At 46.2% G+C, this 20,312-nt stretch overlaps 1 long non-coding RNA gene across 6 annotated transcripts in view; it reads left to right on the top strand.

The window, feature by feature from the left end:
- LOC131504689 (uncharacterized) overlaps positions 1 to 20,060 on the top strand; it is a 53,901-nt gene extending 33,841 nt beyond the window's left edge. Inside the window, exons 1-8 of one of the 6 annotated variants that reach the window (XR_009258119.1) lie at positions 7,062 to 7,192; positions 12,571 to 12,692; positions 14,304 to 14,375; positions 15,206 to 15,282; positions 16,446 to 16,569; positions 17,097 to 17,180; positions 17,408 to 17,605; positions 17,969 to 20,060. This is a non-coding gene — a long non-coding RNA (uncharacterized LOC131504689). Of the gene's footprint in view, positions 1 to 7,061; positions 7,193 to 12,570; positions 12,693 to 14,303; positions 14,376 to 15,205; positions 15,283 to 16,445; positions 16,570 to 17,096; positions 17,191 to 17,405; positions 17,606 to 17,968 lie in introns of those variants that run through there. The other 5 variants (XR_009258116.1, XR_009258118.1, XR_009258117.1 and 2 more) reach the window with 5 other exon arrangements.
- The last annotated feature ends 252 nt before the right edge of the window (positions 20,061 to 20,312 follow it).

Genomic DNA, 20,312 nt, shown 5'->3' with positions numbered 1-20,312 from the left:
ACGGCCTTAAGCTGGATCCCCTAGAAGCAGAGCCTGAGACAGGTATTCTTGTTTAAGAGGTTTACTGGGAGAACACTCCCAGGAGAAGGGGAGAGAGGGAAGTGGTATAGGGCAGAGGAGAAAAGGCAAGCAAGAGTGTGGTCGGCCCCAGCGTCTGGCTCCCTTCTGCTCTCCTGGGAATGTTCTGGAGCACAAAGCGTGCCATCTCACGGTAAGCGACTGGGGCTGTTGTACCCGAACGTCAATCCGTTATTGGTTGAGGTCTGCGGACAGGTGGAAAGGAAGAAGGAGGAAGGAGTGGTATAGCCTCTCTGGTGAGGGCTCTCCTGTTGCTTCAGGGCAATTCTGTGCAGAAGATGGCAGCAGAAATTTGTTAGCAATATTCACACCAGGTAGGGAAGGGGGCACCAGTGGGACCCACTATAATCCACTCTTTCCCTAGAAATAATAAGCAGAAGCTGTATCTTCATATCTGTGCAGGATGGAAAATGATGCATAGGTAGTTTAAAAAAAGAAGAAAACAATGGTAGCCTTACCATTTGTGCAGAATTAAAAGCCGTAAAGGTCACATACATCTCATAAACATTACTCACCATTCCAGTGACAAAGCACTAGAACTGCTCTCAGCCTTTCCACGCATATATCGTACATTTCACACTGCCGTCAAAGAATTAATACCCTTAATATATAAAGAACTCCTACAAGTCAATAAAAGTGAAGACCCTCATAATTATGTAGGTAGAAGATATTAATCAATGATCTACCAAGGGGGGAATACAAATAGCTAACAGGTATTTAAAAATTTTTTTCAACCTTGCTGATAAAGAAACACAAAGGAAAGGAATATACAAATTTTCACCTATCAAATTACAAAGACTTTACCATAAAAGCACATACAGCTGGCAAGGATAAGGAGAGACGGGTGCTCTCTACACAGCAGGTGGGAACGTAGATCAATCTAGCCATTCTCAGAAAATAATTTGATAATGTGTTTCATGAGATTTAATAATGTTTCTTTTTTTTCAATGTTTATTTATTTTTGAGAGAGAGAGAGAGAGAGAGAGAGAGAGAGAGAGAGATGCAAGCTGGGGAGGGGCAGAGAAAGAGGGAGACACAGAATCCAAAGCAGGCTCCAGGCTCTGAGCTGTCAGCCCAGAGTCCGACGTGGGGCTGAAACCCACGAACCGTGAGATCATGACCTGAGCCCAAGTTGGCCGCTTAACTGACTGAGCCACCCAGGTGCCCCTAAAAATGTTTAAATTCTTTGATTTGCCCTTCTACTCCTCCTTAGAGTCATTCTAAGGAAAGAAGCCGAATATTTCGCTGTTATACACAGTAGTCCCCCCTTATCCATGGTTTTACTTTCCACAGTCTCCGTGACCCATGATCAACCACAGTCTGAAAGCGGATGATCCTCCTTCTGATGTGTCTTCAGAAGGTCAAGAGTAGCCTTGTGCAGCGTCACTATGCCTTCCTCACCCCTCTTAGCACAATATCATCTTGAGAGAGAGAAACCACATTCACGTGACTTTTATAACAATATGTTGTTATAGATGCTCTATTTTATTAGTTGTTGTTGCTAATCTTGTACTGTGCCTAATTTATAAATTAAACAACATCATAGGTTTGTATATACAGGAAAAAACCTATAAACATAGGTTTAAATATACAGGTTTGTATATTTATATATATGGTTCCGTACTAGCTGAACGTACTTGGATCTTGGAACGTACCCCCCATGGATGAGGGAGGACTACTGTCATGGGATAGAGAAATTGCTACATGTTAGGCATTGTGCATGAATATGCATTATTTATGAATTATTCGCATTAATCATACTGCGTTATCAATATGAATTATTTTATTTAATCGATACAATTGCCTTATCAATCAGGTAGGTACTTTCACGAAGTCTTTCTTTACAGGAGAGGAAACTAAAGCCTAAGGAAGTTAAGTAAAGGTTAACTGCGAAGAAGGAGGGAAGCTGGGATGATCTGAGTCTGGTGTATGAGCTCTTAATACCTTTACTTCCTCTAGGGACTCATTAATACACAGGTCCAGGAAGAGGGTGAAAGACTATCTTTTTTACAAAATAATTAAGTCAGGCAAATTGTTCCTTGCTCCATTGATCAGAGAACCTCCGTGTTTCTAATTAAACCAGAGAGATTTAATTAGGGTTCCTGGGACTGTCACCTAGTCCTTTGGAAAGTTTTGTGATGAGTTTTACATAAAAGTATCAAACAGTCCAAGGTTCCTGTGTAGAATGGTGAAGTCAGCTACTGGATTTGGCACCTTTTTAGGTCGGGAGAGCGGTGAGCTAACAGAGGTTTGTAACAACAAGCTGTTGCTGCAGCAATCAATTGTTTATACTCGCTTGGTTGCCAGTGTCTCCCCCGAAAGTGCGAGCTCTCTAAAATCAGGGATCGAATCTGTCTCAGTCATTAGAATAAGCTTGAAGGTGAAAATGGACTGTGGGAGAGCTTCCTGTGGTGTCTGCTAAGCTCTCGTGTGTATAAGAAGACATGTCACAAGAATGGTTATTAAGTGGCATTGTTGGCATTTGTAAAACATTTGCAAGGACATCTGGATTGTTTCTAGTTTTTGACGATTTACAGACAAGCTGCTGTAAACATCTATGGGCAGGTTTTTACATAATGGACATAAGTTTTTGTTTTTCTGGAATAAATGCCTGGGAATGCTATTGCCGGTTTGTATGGTAGTTGCCTGGTTAATTTTTTTTTTTTTTTTAAACTGCCATCCCGTTTTCCAGAGTGGATGTGCTATTGTACATTCTGACCAACAATGCATGAGTGATCAGTTTCTCAGAATCCTTCCCAGCAGTTGGTCTTGTCTCTGTTCTATTTTAGCACATTGGAATAGATTTGTAGCAGTATCTCCCTGTGGTTTTAATTTGCATCTCCCTAATGGCTGACAGTGTTAAAAATCTTTTCATATGCTTATTTACCGTCTATAGATCGTCTTCAGTGAAATGTCTCTACACACATTTTTGCTACTTTCTAGTTAGATTGGTTTTTATTTTGACTTTCAAATTTCCAGCGATATGTATCTAGCCCTTTGTCAGATACGTGGTTCGCAAACATTTTCTCCCAGACCGTAGTCAGTCTTTTTCTTCTCTTCACAGGGTCTTTCATGGAGCAAAAAAAAATTTAGTATCTATAAAATATATTCTTTCCATTTTTCCTTTTATAGATCTTGAATGTTTTTTTTACCCCTATGTTTTCCCCCCAAGATTTATAGCTTTACATTTTATATTAAAGTGTGTAATCCATTTGAGTTAATTTTTGTAGAAGGTGTGAGACTTAGGTTGAGGTCCATTTTTTTTCTGCTACTTTGGATGTTTAATTACGCCAGCACCATTTGTTGAAAGGGCTATTTTTCTTCCATTGGGTGGCTGTTGTATTTGGGTGTATTTGTGTGGGTCTATTTCTGAGTTCCCTCTTCTGTTCCACTGATTTATGTGTTTGTCCCTCCACCGATGTCACACGGTCATGATTACTGTAGCTACAGAATAAGTCTCAAAAGCAGGTAGTCTGATTCCTCCCACATTCTTCTTTTTTGAAATTGTCTCAGCTATTTTAGTTCCTTTGTTTCCGTATACATTTTAGAATAAGCTTCTCTATATCTACAAAAAGTCTAGCCGGAACTTAGACAAGAATCCCATTACACGTATAGATTAATTCGTGAAGAACTGACATCTTTACTGTGTCAAATCTTTCAATCCACGAACTCCGTATGTCTCTCATTGTTCTTCTTTGAGTTCTTTCATCATCATTTTGTAATTTTTATTTTTTTATTAAAAACATTTTTTTAATGTTTTTTTTAAATTTATTTTTGAGACAGAGAGAGACAGAGCATGAGCGGGGAAGGGACAGAGAGAGAGGGAGACACAGAATCTGAAGCAGGCTCCAGGCTCTGAGCTGTCAGCACAGAGCCTGACGCGGGGCTCGAACTCACAGACTGTGAGATCATGACCTGAGCTCAAGTCGGGCGCTTAACCAACTGAGCCACCCAGTCGCCCCTAAAAAATTTTTTTAAATGTTTATTTTTGAGAGACAGAGAGAGAGTGTGAGTGGGGGAGGAGCAGAGAGAGAAGGAGACACAGAATCTAAAGCAGGTCCAGGCTCTGAGCTGTTGGCACAGAGCCTGACACGGGGCTTGAACCCATGAACCTGAGATCATGACCTGAGCTAAAGCCAGAGACTTAACTGACTGAGCCACTCAGGCGCCCCAATCATTTTGTAATTTTTAGCATACAAGTCTTCTACATGTTTTGTTAGATTTCCACCTAGGCATTTACTTTTTGAGTAAATGGTATTTTTCATTTGTTAGCGTATACAAATATAATTGATTTAAGTATGTTCATATTTGATGACCTTTCTGAACTCAGTTATTTTAGAAGTTAAAAAAAATTTTTTTGAGGATTTTGGGGATTTTCTACATAGACAACTATATCATCTGAGAGTAGGGATAGTTTTACTTCCTCCTTTTCTATCAATATGCTTTTTATTTCCTTTTCTTGCCTTATTGCACTAACTAAAAGTCCCAGAAAGCTACTGATTAAGAATGGAAAGAACAAGAGAACACGCATCCTTGCCTTGGTTCTGACCTTAGGGAGAAAGCACTCAATCTTTCCTCATTAAGTATAATGGTAGCTGTCGGATTTTTTTGTAGATGATCTTTGACCAATTAAGACGTTTCCTTCTACTCCTATTTTTTTTTCTGAGAGTTTTATCATAAGTGAGTGTTGAATTTTGTCAAAAGACTTTCCCCCATTGATTGATAACGATCATATGATTGTTCTTCTTTAGCCTAGCACAGTAGATTTTTGAACACTGAATCATTTTTGCATCCCTAGAATACATGTTACTTGGTCATGGTGTATAATTCTTTTTTTATATGTCCTGGATTCTATTGCTGATATTTTGTTAAGGATTTTACATCTATATTCATAAGGCATATCGATCTGTGGTTTTCTTTTTTTAGGATTGTCTTTGTCTGGTTTTGGAATCAGGGTAATATTAGCTTCAGAAAACGAACTGAGAGGAACTCTATTCTCTTCTATTTTCTGAAAGAGTTTATGTGGAACTAGTGTTAATTCTAAATTAGACCTTTAGTAGAATTGTCCAATGAAAGCATCTGAGGCTAGATATTTGCTTTTGAAGAGTTTAAATGGATCCAAGTTCATGAATAGACAGGATTATAGAGGAAGTGAAAAGATTGCCGAGTGTCAGAGATGTGAGAGGAGAAAGGGAGGGGTGGTTAGGGGAAGCAGGTAGGAATTTTAGCGCAGTGAAACCATTCTACATGAAACTGTCATGGTGGATACGTGTCGTCATCCATTTGTCAAAGCATGTACAACACAGGAAGTGAACTCTGATGCAAACCACTCACTTTGGGTGGTGGTCATGTCCCCACGTAGGTTCATCACTGTAACACAGGTACCACTCTGGTGGGCGATGTTGACGAGGGTGGTGGGCTAGGCTTGGATGTGCGTGGCAGGAGTATGTGGGAACTCTACATTCTGCTCAGTTTTGTTGCGAAGCTGAAACTGCTCTCAAGAGTAGACTCTTAATTTAAAACCCCCCCGAGTCTGTGTGGTTACAAAATGGGCGCCTTATCCGCCATTGTCCCCATCGCCATTCAGCCTGTGACGCCTGTCGTACCTGTATTCAGCTGCCCACACATAGACTCCTTGGGTCTTCTTTCTGTAGGCCATTTTGCCTAAGCCTGGGGCTGCCCTCCGCTGACTCCTCTGACCTGCTATTCCTGCCATCTCCCTCTTCCCTGTGACTTAGCAGGTCTTGAGCCTGGGGATCCACCGGCTTGAGTGACAACCTCCCTAAGCCCCATTTCCTCCTCTGTATACGACGGGGGATACCTGAGATGAGGATACGAGGTACCCAAGGTGCTGCCGGGAACAAGGTAGGATTTCTTCCCTTTCCTTCCTCCTCTCTCCATGCTGCTGCTGAGGGTGCTGTGGAAAGGCAGCCCTTTCAGAGTAAGAAGGAGGGACACCCAGTCAGGGAGAGAATGAGGAATGGGGACCCTCTGGGACCTGCAAGCAGCCGTCGGGCAGCCAGCACCCTTCCCCACAACGGACGCACATCTCAAGATAGGTTTGTTTCCCGGGTCCCCAGAGAGTGGGGGTGGGAGCAGGGAGCACATGGGGTTATGGGGGAAGGATGTTGTTTTTCAACAGACAAGAGTGACTCCATTTCCGATTCTCACAGGCGACCTGAATGCCCGTCACATCAGGCAGGGAGAGCTGCCCAGATCTGACACTATCCCCTTGTAGCAGCGGCTGGCAGGCCCCAAGGGGCGAGAGGGGATGCCTGCGGGCTGGTGGAGGCTGAATGAATTTAGTGCCTGTGAATGAGGCGGGATTGGCAGCCCTTGAGACAAACTCCCTCTTTGTCCCTGAGCTGTACCTCCCAGACGAGGGCAATGCCAACTTTCTTCGCTCCATCCTGTCCACATTCTTTGGCCCAACTCAGCTGTGAGGAGAGGCACAGAGGCTCCCATGTTTTAGGCCCCCAAAAGAATCCGTTAATTTGCGCCTCGGAGACCCGCAAGCAGCCTGCAGCCTGCGTGGCTGGAGTCACAGAGCCGACAGTTGCCAAGACAGCAGTTCTCGAACATTTCTGACTGTAGCCCATGGTGAGAACTGAATTTCGCGTCATGACCCAGGGACACACACAGACATGCACGTTCATGTACGTTCTCACACAGAGTTTAGACACGGGAAAAAGGAAGCGGAATAGTGCAGGAAAGACGGATTTTATTTTGTGCAACTTGTTTCTGTGCGCACGTGCGTGTGTGGTCGCGATAGAAATCATATTTCTGGCTGTGGATGGTGTTAAGAAAAGACCGAGAAACACTTGTGTAGATCACGCTTTTCCCAACTCTATATTAAACCGCCAGCTCGGAGAGTGACAAAACATGTTAGCATATTTTAGACCCTGGAGATTCCTGCAGGAAAGAGATTTGTTGGCTTTGCTGACCAAGTGCATGAATTGTCTCCCTCCTTTTCCTGAATGCTTACGCTACTATCTCACGGAACCAGTATTTCACAGAACGTAGGCCTGGAAGGAATTGGAACAGTCCTCTAGAATTTCCTCAGGGGTGTTAGTGACAGGGTAAGAGGGCGTCTGCTTCAGCAAGAACAGAGCTGGTAAGTCAGATCATTGGTTTCCAAGTAAGATTTTGCTTGAAAAAGTCCTCTTGCCGAAAATGCTTAAAAACTATAAGTCTAGTCCAAATCTCTCACGGGAAACGGAGGCCCAAAGAAAGGAAGTGACTAGGGCAGGTCACCTGGGGGGGGTCCTGTTAGAGTTGGGACCCCCTTTTACTGAGTTCTTTTTTTTTTTTTATGTTTTATTTATTTTTGAGGGAGGGAGAGAGAGAGACGGAGCTGGAGCAGGGGAGGGGCAGAGAGAGACACACACATAGAATTTGAAGCAGGCTCCAGGCTCCGAGCTGTCAGTACAGAGCCCAACATGGGGCTTGAACCCACAAACCGCGAGATCATGACCAGAGGCAAAGTTGGACCCTTAACCGACTGAGCCGCCCAGGAGCCCCTGCTGAGTTCTTAACTGTAAACCTTCTGACTCTAACTCCAGGGTGAGGTAAACACTCTGGTGCAGGGGGGCTGGAGGTCTGGGGTCTGGGGGCATTGGGGGGGGGCATCAGAGGGCCTGGCCTTGTCCCTCTTCCCTTGCTCCATTGTCGACCTTTTGAGAATGGTTTGACTTCTCCATGTTTGAGCTTTCTCATCTGTAAGATGGTGAGTAAAGATACTACCTTAAAAATGAGATAATTTGTGGCACTTTGAAAAGACAGGTATTGTATAATAAATATAAGGAAATTATTTATTTTTTCTAAGCCTCGGAAAGGAAATTCTATAGTACTAACCAGGAAGTTTGTAGCCTCATTGTACTGTAACTTAATGAAAACTTTGTTGTCCAGTTGTAAGAAAAGTTGCTCATTACTATGTTAAAAACAAATAAGGATGTTTAGAAACTCCTCTTTTGTCCAAATAAAACTCAATTATTGTTTTCCCAGAGGTGACTTTGCCTAGATTGTATTCAAACTAGCAAAGAATGTCTACTCCTTGTCCACGGGGGTTTAAAGTGAAGTTGTTTTACATCCAATAGCGTCTTTAAACAGTACTGTTCATTCAGCTTTTGTCGGACAGATATATGTTTGAATTGTGTGTGATTGCTTGTACTTCCGATCGTCTCTCTGTCCCCTGCCACCCTGCTCCTTGTCCCTGGAAGCTATTTTCAAGGGACTCCATCAATGGTTTTCCTGCCTTTGGCACCTGGTTGAGGTTGGCCTAATGGAAGCCTGGCAGGAGCTCAGAGGGCAGAGGAGAGTGGGTCTGGGGTATTTGTTCCTTGGCTGCTTCCTTGTATTGAGGGCCGCAGCTCCCTGCTGTGTAGGGTCCATTACCCGCTCCCTCCTCTGGGTCTGGCCTGGGGTAAATGTCCCGTAAACTGATCCTCTATTCCACTCTGATTATACTTCTGAAATTCCTTTATTCAGTCTCTCCAACTGACCCAATTTGAGTGAGACATCTATTTTCTGCTGAGACTTTGACTTTCACGTTGTTTCATATACACGTTCTCGTGTTTCACATTTTCTTGCCTTTTTCTGTTCAGTGTCACAAAATGTGCGAAAGTATAGAAGACCCAAATTTTTCTTTCTTGTGTATCCTTTGTGTTGAGAGGCAGCGGTAAGCAGGACATCACCCTGGGGTGCTTTCAAAATCACTGATGCCTGGGGGCGCCTGGGTGGCTCAGTCGGTTAAGCGTCCGACTTCGGCTCAGGTCACGATCTCATGGTCCGTGAGTTCGAGCCCCGCGTCGGGCTCTGGGCTGATGGCTCGGAGCCTGGAGCCTGCTTCCGATTCTGTGTCTCCCTCTCTCTCTGCCCCTTCCCCGTTCATGCTCTGTCTCTCTCTGTCTCAAAAATAAAATAAACGTTAAAAAAAGAAAAATTAAAAAAAAAAAATCACTGATGCCTGAACCTCCCCCAGAGATTCTCACCACTGGGTCTGGATGGGGACCCAGTGTCCCGTTACCAGGATCTCTATCTCTGTGTGGGACCCACGGACGTAGGGAAAGAAGTCTGGCTCTGTAATTTGTTTCTGCCAGGTCTGCTCGCTGGGTCTTAGTGTCGTGTGTGTGTGTGTGTGTGTGTGTGTGTGTGTGTGTGTGTTGGCACCTCCACTCTCTGACCCTGGATCTTATATTGCTTTTTCTAATGCTGATCGCAGCAGCTGATGGCAGGGGGAGACCTTTGGTTCAGACCACACACACCGCTGCCCTCTTGTGGACGTGGGCACAGCTGTGTCGGCGGGCCGAAGTGGCCGCCTGTAGCATTTTCTTCTTGCCACCCACCATCAGGATGGAATAGGGTTTCAAGATGCAGTTCAGTCAAGAGTAGGAGGAGGTTGCCCATAACCACTCCCAGAAGATACTTTGTCCTGTTCTCTAACAGCCTTTGGTAAAGAGCTCCTCTTAATTCCTGTGCATTCTTCTTTTAACAGTTTCTTAATTTGTTTAGGATTAGCTCTCCCTGAGGAGGGGTTGGGGTGGATTAATTGCGGTGCAGAAAGGTAGCGCGTTTAGGAAACAATTGAAAAGGGCCACAAATGAGCCTCTGGGAGGCAGAGTCTGCAGATCAGAGTGAACGGGAGTCCCGGGACAAGGGAGTTTGCTGTGACTGGCCAAGCTGCTGGAATGCTGTACCACGCCCTCCTCCCTGGAGCCTCTTGCTGTGCCTTGTCTAACTATCACCTGGAAATTCCCTCCTCTGGCTTCAGCCTCCTCTTGCCCGGGTCTCCTGAACTTGTCAGTTCCTGCCTCTAAGCACGCTCCTGACCTGTTTTCTGCCACACACCTGTCCCTCTGTCCCCTTCCATCCAGTAGACGTCCACTGGCCCCTTCATTAGAGAGTTGGTAGCAATCCGTTAACTGTTTTCCATCAAACAATTCATGTGATATATTGTGCGTTAATTACTAGAATGTTTTAGATCATATTATCATTGTTAGCAGTGATGTAAGAGGAAATATGCATTAGTGATTAGTCTATTTTGTATCAAATAATTTTTATTAATTTCTTGAGGGCAGATCTAAGAAAAAAAAGGATAACTGTGCTCTTAAGAAGTAGATGTAATTTTGACCATTTAAACTTACATTAAACAGGGGCGCCTGGGTGGCTCAGTTGGTCAAGCGGCCGACTTTGGCTCAGTCTGTCATCTCAAAGCTCGTGAGTTCGAGCCCCGCATCAGGCTCTGTGCTGACAGCCCGGAGCCTGGAGCCTGCTTCAAATTCTGTGTCTCCCTTGCTCTCTGCCCCTCCCCTGCTTATGCTCTGTTTCTCTCTCTCGCTCTCAAAAATAAATAAACATTGAAATATTTATAAATTTACGTGAAACAAATTTTTGTGCCATATTTGGAGAACTCTTATCATGATTTTGGGTTATCCTTGCTGTCTGCCGTCACTCATGTGCTACCATTATCTGGGTTAATGTGACTCCGCTTGGGGCGCCTGGGTGGCTCAGTCGGTTGAGTGTCCGACTTCAGCTCAGGTCACGATCTCACGGTCTGTGAGTCCATGAGTTCGAGCCCCGAGTCGGGCTCTGGGCTGATGGCTCGGAGCCTGGAGCCTGCTTCCAATTCTGTCTCTCCCTCTCTCTCTGCCCCTCCCCTGTTCATGCTCTGTCTCTCTCTGTCGCAAAAATAAATAAAAGTTAAAAAAAAAAGTAAAAAATAAATAAATAAAAGTGTTTTTTGAGCACTGAACCTGTGCCAGGCACTGTTGTAGGTTCCAGGGAGGGAGCAAGGAACAAAACCATCTCTTTTCTCAGATTCTGATGGGAAGTTAATGTATATATATTTGCTTCAACAGTTCCTTCTCAAGTTTTGGAACTAGGACCAATCCCTCAAGCTCCTTATTTTTTGGGGGGGGGGTGTCAATTCTCGGGAACACTTTGCTCTTCATTGGCAACTTCTGGTGATGGAATTCGATGAACTGTTCACAATCTAGCAATTTTTCTAGTAGCTGAGATCGCAGTAGGAAGAGGAAAAAGGGTTGGACGAGTTTTCATGGGGCCACTGGCTTTTGCACAAAGCTGTGGGTGAGTCGGGCTGCATCGAGCATGGCGGTCCCCACCTTGGGCCCTGCAGACACAGATCTGGCTCCAAATTCTGTTTTTGCCACATATGTATCTATAACTGCATGACTTTGGGCCGTTCACAACCTTTCTGAGGCTCATTCTCTGCCGGCTCCCAACCCTACCTCCCACAGAGGAGAAAAGTGATAATAATCTACCGAAGTGGCTCTTGGAGTGATCATTAGGTGAGATTATATATATATGTATGTGTGTGTATACTTATGTAGTGCTTAGGGTAGTGAGTGTCTGGAGCAAAGCTCAATATGATAGCTGCCACTACTAAGTATAATTTAGTGTTTCTTCCTCCCTACCACATTTACTGAGGTATGATTAACCAATAAAAACTGGATATATTGAAGATGTACAACATGATGTTTTGGTATGCGTATACATGGTTCAATGATTGCTACAATTAAGCTAATTAACACATCCACTATCTCACGTAATTGCTAGTGTGTGTGTGTGTGTGTGTGTGTGATAAGAACACTTGAGGTCTACTCTCTTGGCAGATTTCAAAAAAATTTTTTTTAATGTTTATTTTTGAAGGAGAGAGAGAGAGAGAGAGAGAGAGAGACAGAGTGTGAGCGGGGGAGGGTGAGAGAGAGACAGAATCCAAAGCAGGCTCCAGGCCCTGAGCTGTCAGCACAGAGCCCGACGTAGAGCTCAAACGGGAATGGTGAGATCCTGACATTATGGGGACTTCTAGATTAATTGCACTGTAGTCAGAGAACATATTCCACATAGTCTGGCAAGTGCTGAGACGAGGGAAATACAGGTTGATACTGGTGCGTAGAGCAGGGACACCTGACAGTCTAGGCAGGCTACCTGGAGGAGGGGTGACTATTAAGCATAACACTGAAGGATGAGTAGGGCACTAGTAGAAAAGGCGTATATGTATGCTTATGTGTGTGCTGGGAATATAGCAGCAGAGGGACCTCAGTCTTATGGGGGAGACCCTTACTTGGACAGGACAGTTTCAATGTAATGTAGTAAATGTCATGACCGAGGGAAGCCTTGAAACTTTGGGACTGTGGCAAAGCATAGCGGTTCTGTTTCACGAGGTTATGGATAGGTAAAGCTAAAAGGTGTGGTCAAGTTTGTTGGGCCCAGCCCTTGGTTCGGATACTCTTTTGCCTCCGAATAATTTTACCACCGTCTAGATATTAAAATTCTTAAAGCCTCAGTTTCCTCATCGATGCACCGGGGGGTACAAATATCCCCGCCTGGCGGGATCGACACGATGCTATCTGAGATTCATCAGATACAATCAAGCAATTAGCAAAAGGCTGGTGTCAGGGCTCTGTGAGCGGGAGTGGCTTTAATCCCTGGGTGTGAGTTCTTATGATGTCACTCTGGGTGTCTGGCCCTCAGAGGAACTCTGAGGTCCCTCTGTCATTGCAGAATACCCAGGAGGCAGCGGTGGAGAGGACAAGAACAGCCAGGAGCCCCGACCAGCACGGAATGCTGTGGCCGAGGCAGAGCCGGACAAGCTGGTGAGTGCTGAAAAGCCACATACGCAGAGCGCCTGGCCTGGAAGACTGGCCTAGAAGCTTGTCCAGATTCGGCAGGAAAGAGCATTCAGATCAGTGCTGTCTGCCCTGAGTGACAGGGGAGGGTGGCATGTGGGTCATGTATTTTCTACCCCTGGAACTTGGCAGGAACACCTAATCCTTGTTGCATGCTTATTTTTTTTACCACACACCACACTAAATTCTTTACGTGGCTTGTATCGTTTAACGCTCTTAACCCTATAAGGCCGGGACTCTTACTAGTCTTACTTTACAGATGCAGAATCTGGCACAGAGAGGGTAAGTAACTTGCCTTCTGTGTCACAGTCATTGGTTGTGGCTCGTCTCTGCCACGTTTCACAGTCTATTGAGACTGGAAGCTCTTTGAAAGGAGGGGCACGGTTGTATCTATTTTGGACCCTCCGTGGCCTCGTAGGTGTTTGGATGGTATTCATTGCTACACTGAACTCAGTGGTTCTCGTTGGACACACGGTCACTTGGGATGTTTCAAAAGCTCCTCACATCTGGGCCCAACCTCACATTACTTGCATCTGGGTCTCTGAGGTTAGGGCCTGGGCATCTGTGCCTAGGGAGTCTCAACAAAGCTGAGAAACGGTGGGCTAAATAAAATTCTTTGTCAAACTGCAAGCCTTTCTTCCCGCCTCTTGGCACTGGGGGGTGCTGTGGGATAGTCTAAGAAAAAAAAAATAGTATTTCCTTTAACCCAAGGAAAAAAACATTTCTTTTTGTTTGCAAATTTGTTTTGTGTATCTCCTCTCAGGGGCTTGGTAGAAAGCTTGTCAAGACAGGTAATGGCCTGAACTAGCCTCTTTGTGGCTCTTTTGAAGGTAGACCACTGAAATTTAAGCAAGGCAGACCTAGAAAATTTCTGCAGTCTGCAGTTCATTTTGTTTTCAGCCTTGCTTCAGGAGCAGTTGGTCTGTGCTCAGGACGAAGAGGTTTGCAAGGAATCACTTGAGGTGCAGCAGGCTGAACAGCCACCCGGAAGGTGTCCCTGTCTAATCCCTAGGACCCGAGACTGTATGACCTTACATTGCGAAGGGAGATTTGCAGGTGTGATTAAGTTAACCATCTTGAGATGGGGAGGCTATCCTGGTGGGATAACCAGTGTTCTCACAAGCCACAAGCCTTAAAAGCTAGAAGAGGGAGCAGAGGGTTGGATCAGAAAGGGAGATAGAGGAAGGAGGCAGAGTCAGGGGGCACTCTAAGACCCTAGGCTGCTGAGGAGGAGGGGCCACAAGCCCCGGCTGAGGGCAGCCTGTAGAAACTGGAAAAGAGTTTTCCTCTAGAGCTTTGCAAAGGAACTCAGCCCTGCCGACACCTTGACTTTAGCCTGCTGAAGCCCATTTGGGACTTCTGACCCCCAGATCTGTAAGACCCTAAATTGGTGGTGTTAACCACTAATAAGTTTGTAGTAATTTGCTCCAGCAACAATCTGAAACTAATACATAGAGAATGCCTGAAATGCCTCCCCTGGGAGGCATCATTGCTCGTCTGCCTAATGGCCATTTCTAACAACCCTCCTTCCTTGCCTTCTTCCCAAGTACTAATACTCCCAACCTCTTTTGCACTCAGGGATGATCAGGAGACCCACGGAGTTATAAGGAAAAGCCAGCTGGGGAAAGAGTCTCTTTCGGATAAAAGGAGGTAAGTATTCCACAAGAGCTCCCTTTTACTGCCTTGGCCACCCCCTTGACGTTTGACTTCGGAAACACACTGTGAGAATGTGAGGTCTAGGGATACAGCAGCCATTTTGGGACCATGAGGTGAAAAGTCCATGCAGGATACCCTGACCTGTCCTTAGGATTTGAGACCACTGTTAGCTCAGTCCTGCAGTTACACTTCACCTTCCCGAATAGGCCTTCAATTACTGTTTCAGGAGCCACCATTTCTTACAGAAAATCATAGAAAACCAATAAATACTTAATTGAATGCCCCAGGCTCTGGGCTGGGACAAAGGCACAGAGGAAACAGGCCTGTTCTGGAGGACTTTGCAGTCTCTGTTAATCAGATTTCCTTTGGTTGCAAGTGCCAGAAACCCAGCTTTGCAGTGGTGAGGGCAGGGAAATGAGGCAGGACATAAACCTGAGGACCCAGTCTGGTGCTTAAGAAGTATCAGTGTTCTTCTCATAGTGAGGACTTCAGTTTAGAAAGCTCGTTCACACGCTTCTCATCTCTATTTCCACCTGCACAAAGATCTTGAAGATAAGAAGAATAGAATTGCGCAGGGCACCTGGATAGCTCAGTCGGTTAAGCGTCCGACTTGGGCTCAGGTCATGATCTCACGGTTCATGGGTTCGAGCCCTGCGTTGGGCTCCGTGCTGACAGCTCGGAGCCTGGAGCCAGCTTCAGATTCTATGTCTCCCCCCTCTCTCTGCCCCTCCCCTGCTTGTGCTCTCTCCTTCAAAAAATAAATAAATAAATAAATAAACATTAAAAAAATGAAGAAGAATAAAATTGTTGTTCTCAATTTGCAGGGGAGGCAGCAGAGACCCAAATTTTGAGATCCTTCCTCAGTGGCACTGAAAGAGGCAGGGTGCTGCCATGGCCCCAGGTTTCCTGATTTCTGCTTTTTTTTTTTTTTTTTTTTTTTTTTAACCCCTCATAGATCACACAATGTCAAGACTGGTAAAAATCCTTAGAAATTATCTAGCTCAGGGATGGCAAGTAGGTTTTACTTATTTTATGTGCCAGTTCTGGCCTCTGGTGACAATGGCCTGAAGCACTGGATTGTGTCCTACTTCCTGGGAAAGGATGCCGAGATTGATTACTTATGTCTGCATGGGCTTTGGTGAGTGAGCTCATGGGGCACAGACACATACTTGCTGTAATTCACCTAATCTAACCTTTCATTTAAACAACAAAGAAATGAACCTCAGAGAAGGGAACTGACTTACTCAAGGTTATACAGTGAACTAGGGGCAGAACTGGGACCAGTGGGTTTTCTCATTGATAGTCCAGCTGCCAAGACTGCCAATCAGACTTAAGTATTTTCTTCCCACTTCAGGATTTCCACTGTTTATCTCACTGAGGTAACCTAGACCATTAGAGGCCATAGGTTCTAACACCATCTGTGGCGCTGTGTAGCATTAAACAAATTGACTAATCTTTTTGTGCTTACAGATAAATCTGCTTCCCCTAGATAGCTTCCTTTATCTTGAAGAAAATGCACACTTTGTGCGTTATCAACTAGACTAAGAAATGTCAGCCAAGAAGGTCAAAATGAAAGAAACATGGTGGCTTAGCATAGCCTTGACAGGCAGCCGGAGTTGGTAAATTGGGCTCTCCTTGTCTGTTCCGGGGCCGTAAACTTCAGGGGAAGGACAAAGGGCTAGATTTGCCCTTTGCAAGAAATAAAACAAAAGAAGCAATCCTTTTATTTCTCGGGTTACAGAACTCTGGCTTGATTCCATTACATGTGACTGGGCATTCCAAAGAATCCCGTTTTCCCATGGGCTTTGGCCCTTTGCAGGTGGGATGGGTTGCTCTCTGGTTTTCAAGTAATTTTATAAGCCCTGGGCCCATGGGGTTTGGAGGGAGAGCAGTGACCCAGGCTGACGTGGGGAACTCTGGCTGGCTATTCCAATCAACTGTAGAGTCCTTAGCACGGGGATGTATGAGTGGCTTGTAAACTGTGAAGCACCTTCAGATGAGAACTAGAACTCCTGTGGTCTGAGCAACAACATAAACTGAACATAATTTTTTTTCACTTTTCAGAGATGGGCATGGGGAAAGAGCAAGGAGTCCATGGAAATTCTGCTTGTTCGTGATGGTGAACTGGAGTGGCCTGGATATTTGAATCGGCACCCTGGGTTTTTCAGCAGATACCGGGGTTTTTCAGGTATTTCAGAACTACACAGTCCTTCCATGTTATCATCCTGTTGACTTTCCACAGTGAGTGGAAGGGGTCATTCTCCCTATTTTAGAGAAGAGGAATGGAAGTCCAGGGAGGCTGAGTGACTGGGGAGCAGGTCAGGTGGCGAATCATCGGAGAGGCTGTGATGTAAACTTGGCTTTTTGGGTGCTGAACCCAGCAGTATTTCTTATCTCATGGTGGTGACCTTTGCAGGGTGACTGGTTTATCCGGCGTTCTGGTGGACTGGAGGTCAAGGCCAGGGGAGAGGCCTGTGTGGTTAGAGCAGCTGGAGATGTTGAACTTGGGGTGGGTTTGTATCGGTGGAGGGCGGGGCGGCCAGGATTCTGGGAGCAAAGGACATGGCATAGCCAGGAGACTGGTTTGCTATCAGCTGCTATTTACTGAGTTGTTTTTTTGGCGGGGGGGGGGGGGCAGTGAGGGCGGGGGGGGGGGGGGAGAAGGGGGTTTGTCAGCCAATGTGTTAATTTGTGGGCAAACGCCATTATTGTTAGGGTGTGAAACCTGAGTCAGGGAGGCTGAATACCTTGGCCAAAGTCACACAACAGAGCAAGGGATGGAGTCCGGATTGTGAGCCTGTAAGGTACAGTGTTGGGAAATAAATTTGTAAAAATCGGCCAGGGCCAGTTGGGGAGGCTCTGAGAGGCCAGATTAAGGAACTTGGGGCATTGTTGTCTTTTGGGCAGCAGGGAGCCACTAGATGGGAAACACAGGCAGAGTCTGCTCCTCCTTCCCCCCTCCAATGAAGTTTTACTTGCTTTTTTATTAAAAAAATTTTTTTTAAATCTTCATTTATCCCTGAGAGAGAGAGACAGAACATGAGCTGGGGAGGAACAGAGAGAAAGGGAGACACAGAATCCGACACAGGCTCCAGGTTCCGAGCTGTCAGCACAGAACCCGACGCGAGGCTCGAACCCACAAACCATGGGATCGTGACCTGAGCCGAAGTCGGCCGCCCAACTGACTGAGCCACCCAGGGGCCCCTAAAATGGATATTTTACTTGTAAGTCAAGTGGGCACACACATGGTAATTGCTTCCACCCCATTTCCACGGGCTCTCGTGCTGCTTCACCCCCTCTGAGAGGGATATCGCTGTTCCCGCTGCACTCTTCCAATTTCTTTTAAAAATAAAATAAAAATCATTTAAAAGCCTCTTTTGGCCTCATAAATTCTGGAGCCATTTTTGCCGAGAGTTTGGCAAGGGTCCTGTGAGGGTGCAGAGGGACAGCCTTGGGCTCGGCCGACTCTTGAATCTCTCTGGCCAGCAGCCCGTGTAAGGCTGTTCCCCGGGGACTGCGCACTTTGGCGTCCCCAACTTACTTCACAGGCCCCTAAATAAACCTTGTGGGTTTCAGTGCTCCCACAGGGCCTCTCTGGAGAGAAGAGTGTTCCTAAAACAAAACCTCGGATGACATTCACGGATGTCCAGCTCATCAGGCATGCTGCCGAGGGATTGACTTCCCAACGTCCTCCCGGGTGGTCATCACTGACGCTGCAGGGTCGGCCGGACTCCTCGCTGGCCTCACGTGTCAGAACAGAGGTGGCCGTGAGGGATCTGGGAGCTTGCCTGGACCTGTGGTCGAGGAGTGATGTGCGCGCGGTCATGGGTGTGACAGAACTGGCCGAGACGTGTCCTTCACTGGAGATGTGGCTTCATATCTGGGCCCTCCTGCCCCCATCACATGTGATGGAGCATATCTGTAGATTGCTTTATACTTGGGAAGGATGCAACGCATTCACGAGCTCACTGGATTTTCACACGGCAACTCCAGGAAACCCAAGCTCTTATCTGAAATGTATACATCAGAGCACTGAGTCCTGGAGGGTATCTCTTGGACAAATCCCAGTGTACTATCCTTCTTCCCTGCAAACGTGGGATCGGGTAAAACTGGATTTTAAAGACTGTTGAGTCAGGCACGACAGGGAGTGGTCTTTAGGAACACCCCAGGGTGTGCTGCTTAGCCGAGGGGCTGTATGCTGGATCAAATGCCATTTGTCCTTCCAGCCCCATTCTCTTCTCTTCTTTGCCCTGTGCCCTGGGAAGTTGATCCTGAAAGACTGCTTCTATGGGTTCCATTGCCCTGTGGCTTCTTCTGGTTGGAATCAGACAATGGCCAGCACCGGTAGGAGATTGGGGTGGCAGGAGGGGGGCATCGCAGGGTATTCTCCCAGCCAGGAGACCATGGCTAAGTTCAGGGAGCCTTGCTCCTGTGGACCCCAGGGCGTTGCAATACTCCTTGTTGGTTTCCTTACACTCGGCTCGCATCTTTAAGAAGAGCCCCTTTTTGCACTCCCCGCCCCCGTTGCAGATATCATGTACTACCTGAATCTGCTGGGAGCTCATACAATTCACTATGCAGGTAGTGAGCGGACTTGAAAAAGTGGTTTGTCACACGCATTGAAGAGAGTATTGAGTGTAGGCATCTGCTCTTGATCGGCAGGCTGAGTAAGGACCGGCTGTATCTCTCCCGGCACTAATCGGTGGACTTGAATCATCTCTCCTGACAGATAGCTTCTTTTCCTCCAGTTCCTGCCCCGTCAGGAATTTTCCACATGGTAGGATTTCCAGATAACGAAATGTCCACTTGAGAGGCTCTGACTCTGAAAGAGTGGCCCAGGGGCCAGTGGAGTTTCTCCTGGTGCCGGCGGGGGCCGTTTTGTGCCTTGTGTCCAGTGGGGTGCCAGTGCCAGTGATGGTTTCCGGGGTCCAGAAGGGTCCACATGGTCCCTGCCACAACAAAACTCCTGGTTGGCGAGAAGGCTGAACTTAGAGCCCGTTCAATTCTGTACAAGTGCTACTGTTCGTCGATAGCTTTGTAAAGTACGTGTGAGGATTATCATAGCAAACCCTGACCAAAGCAGAGAAAGGAGAAAAATCCACGAAGAGTTCTGGGTCTGATGCAGCTGTGCTCTGATTTCTAGGTCAGGAGTGGCACTATCTGTTTCTTGAAGGGAGTGGACGGTTAATCCTGCAGCTCTGTGCTCTGACCAGAATCTGTCATTTGTATCGGGCCGATGGCTAAACAAGGCCCCTGTGGGTTGATTTCTCCTAGGTCCACGTCCCTCTGTGCTGTGTCCTCACTGCTCCTCCCACCCACTGGTGGGGGGTTCATTTCTCCACCCTCTGGAATCTAGGTTGGACCTGTGAGTTGCTTTGGCCGGTAGAATGCGGCAGAACTGACATTCTGAAATTTAAGAAGCTTTTTAAGAGAGCTTTTGCTTTCAACTTGGAGAGAAACATACTTGCCGTGTAAACAGCCCAGAGTAGCCGTAGAGAGAGAGGTCACAAGGAAGAAAAAAAGAGATTTCGGGGAGCAGAGAGGAGTGGTCCCTAACGAGCCCTGCCCGAATTTCTGATCTTTAGTATCAGGAGCAAGTGGAATGATTGTCTTTTTCTGCCACTAAGATTTGGGGTGATTTATTAGGCAGCAATCAAAAATGGATACATTATCATGTTCACTTTCTTTTTTTTTTTTTTTTTTTAAATTTTTTTTTTTCAATGTTTTTTATTTATTTTTGGGACAGAGAGAGACAGAGCATGAACGGGGGAGGGGCAGAGAGAGAGGGAGACACAGAATCGGAAACAGGCTCCAGGCTCCGAGCCATCAGCCCAGACCCTGATGCGGGGCTCGAACTCACGGACCGCGAGATCGTGACCTGGCTGAAGTCGGACGCTTAACCGACTGCGCCACCCAGGCGCCCCTATCATG

The sequence above is a fragment of the Neofelis nebulosa genome, chromosome 2 (assembly GCF_028018385.1).
Source record: "Neofelis nebulosa isolate mNeoNeb1 chromosome 2, mNeoNeb1.pri, whole genome shotgun sequence".
Taxonomy (NCBI): Eukaryota; Metazoa; Chordata; class Mammalia; order Carnivora; family Felidae; genus Neofelis; species Neofelis nebulosa.
This window is presented reverse-complemented; position numbering and strand designations above follow the sequence as displayed.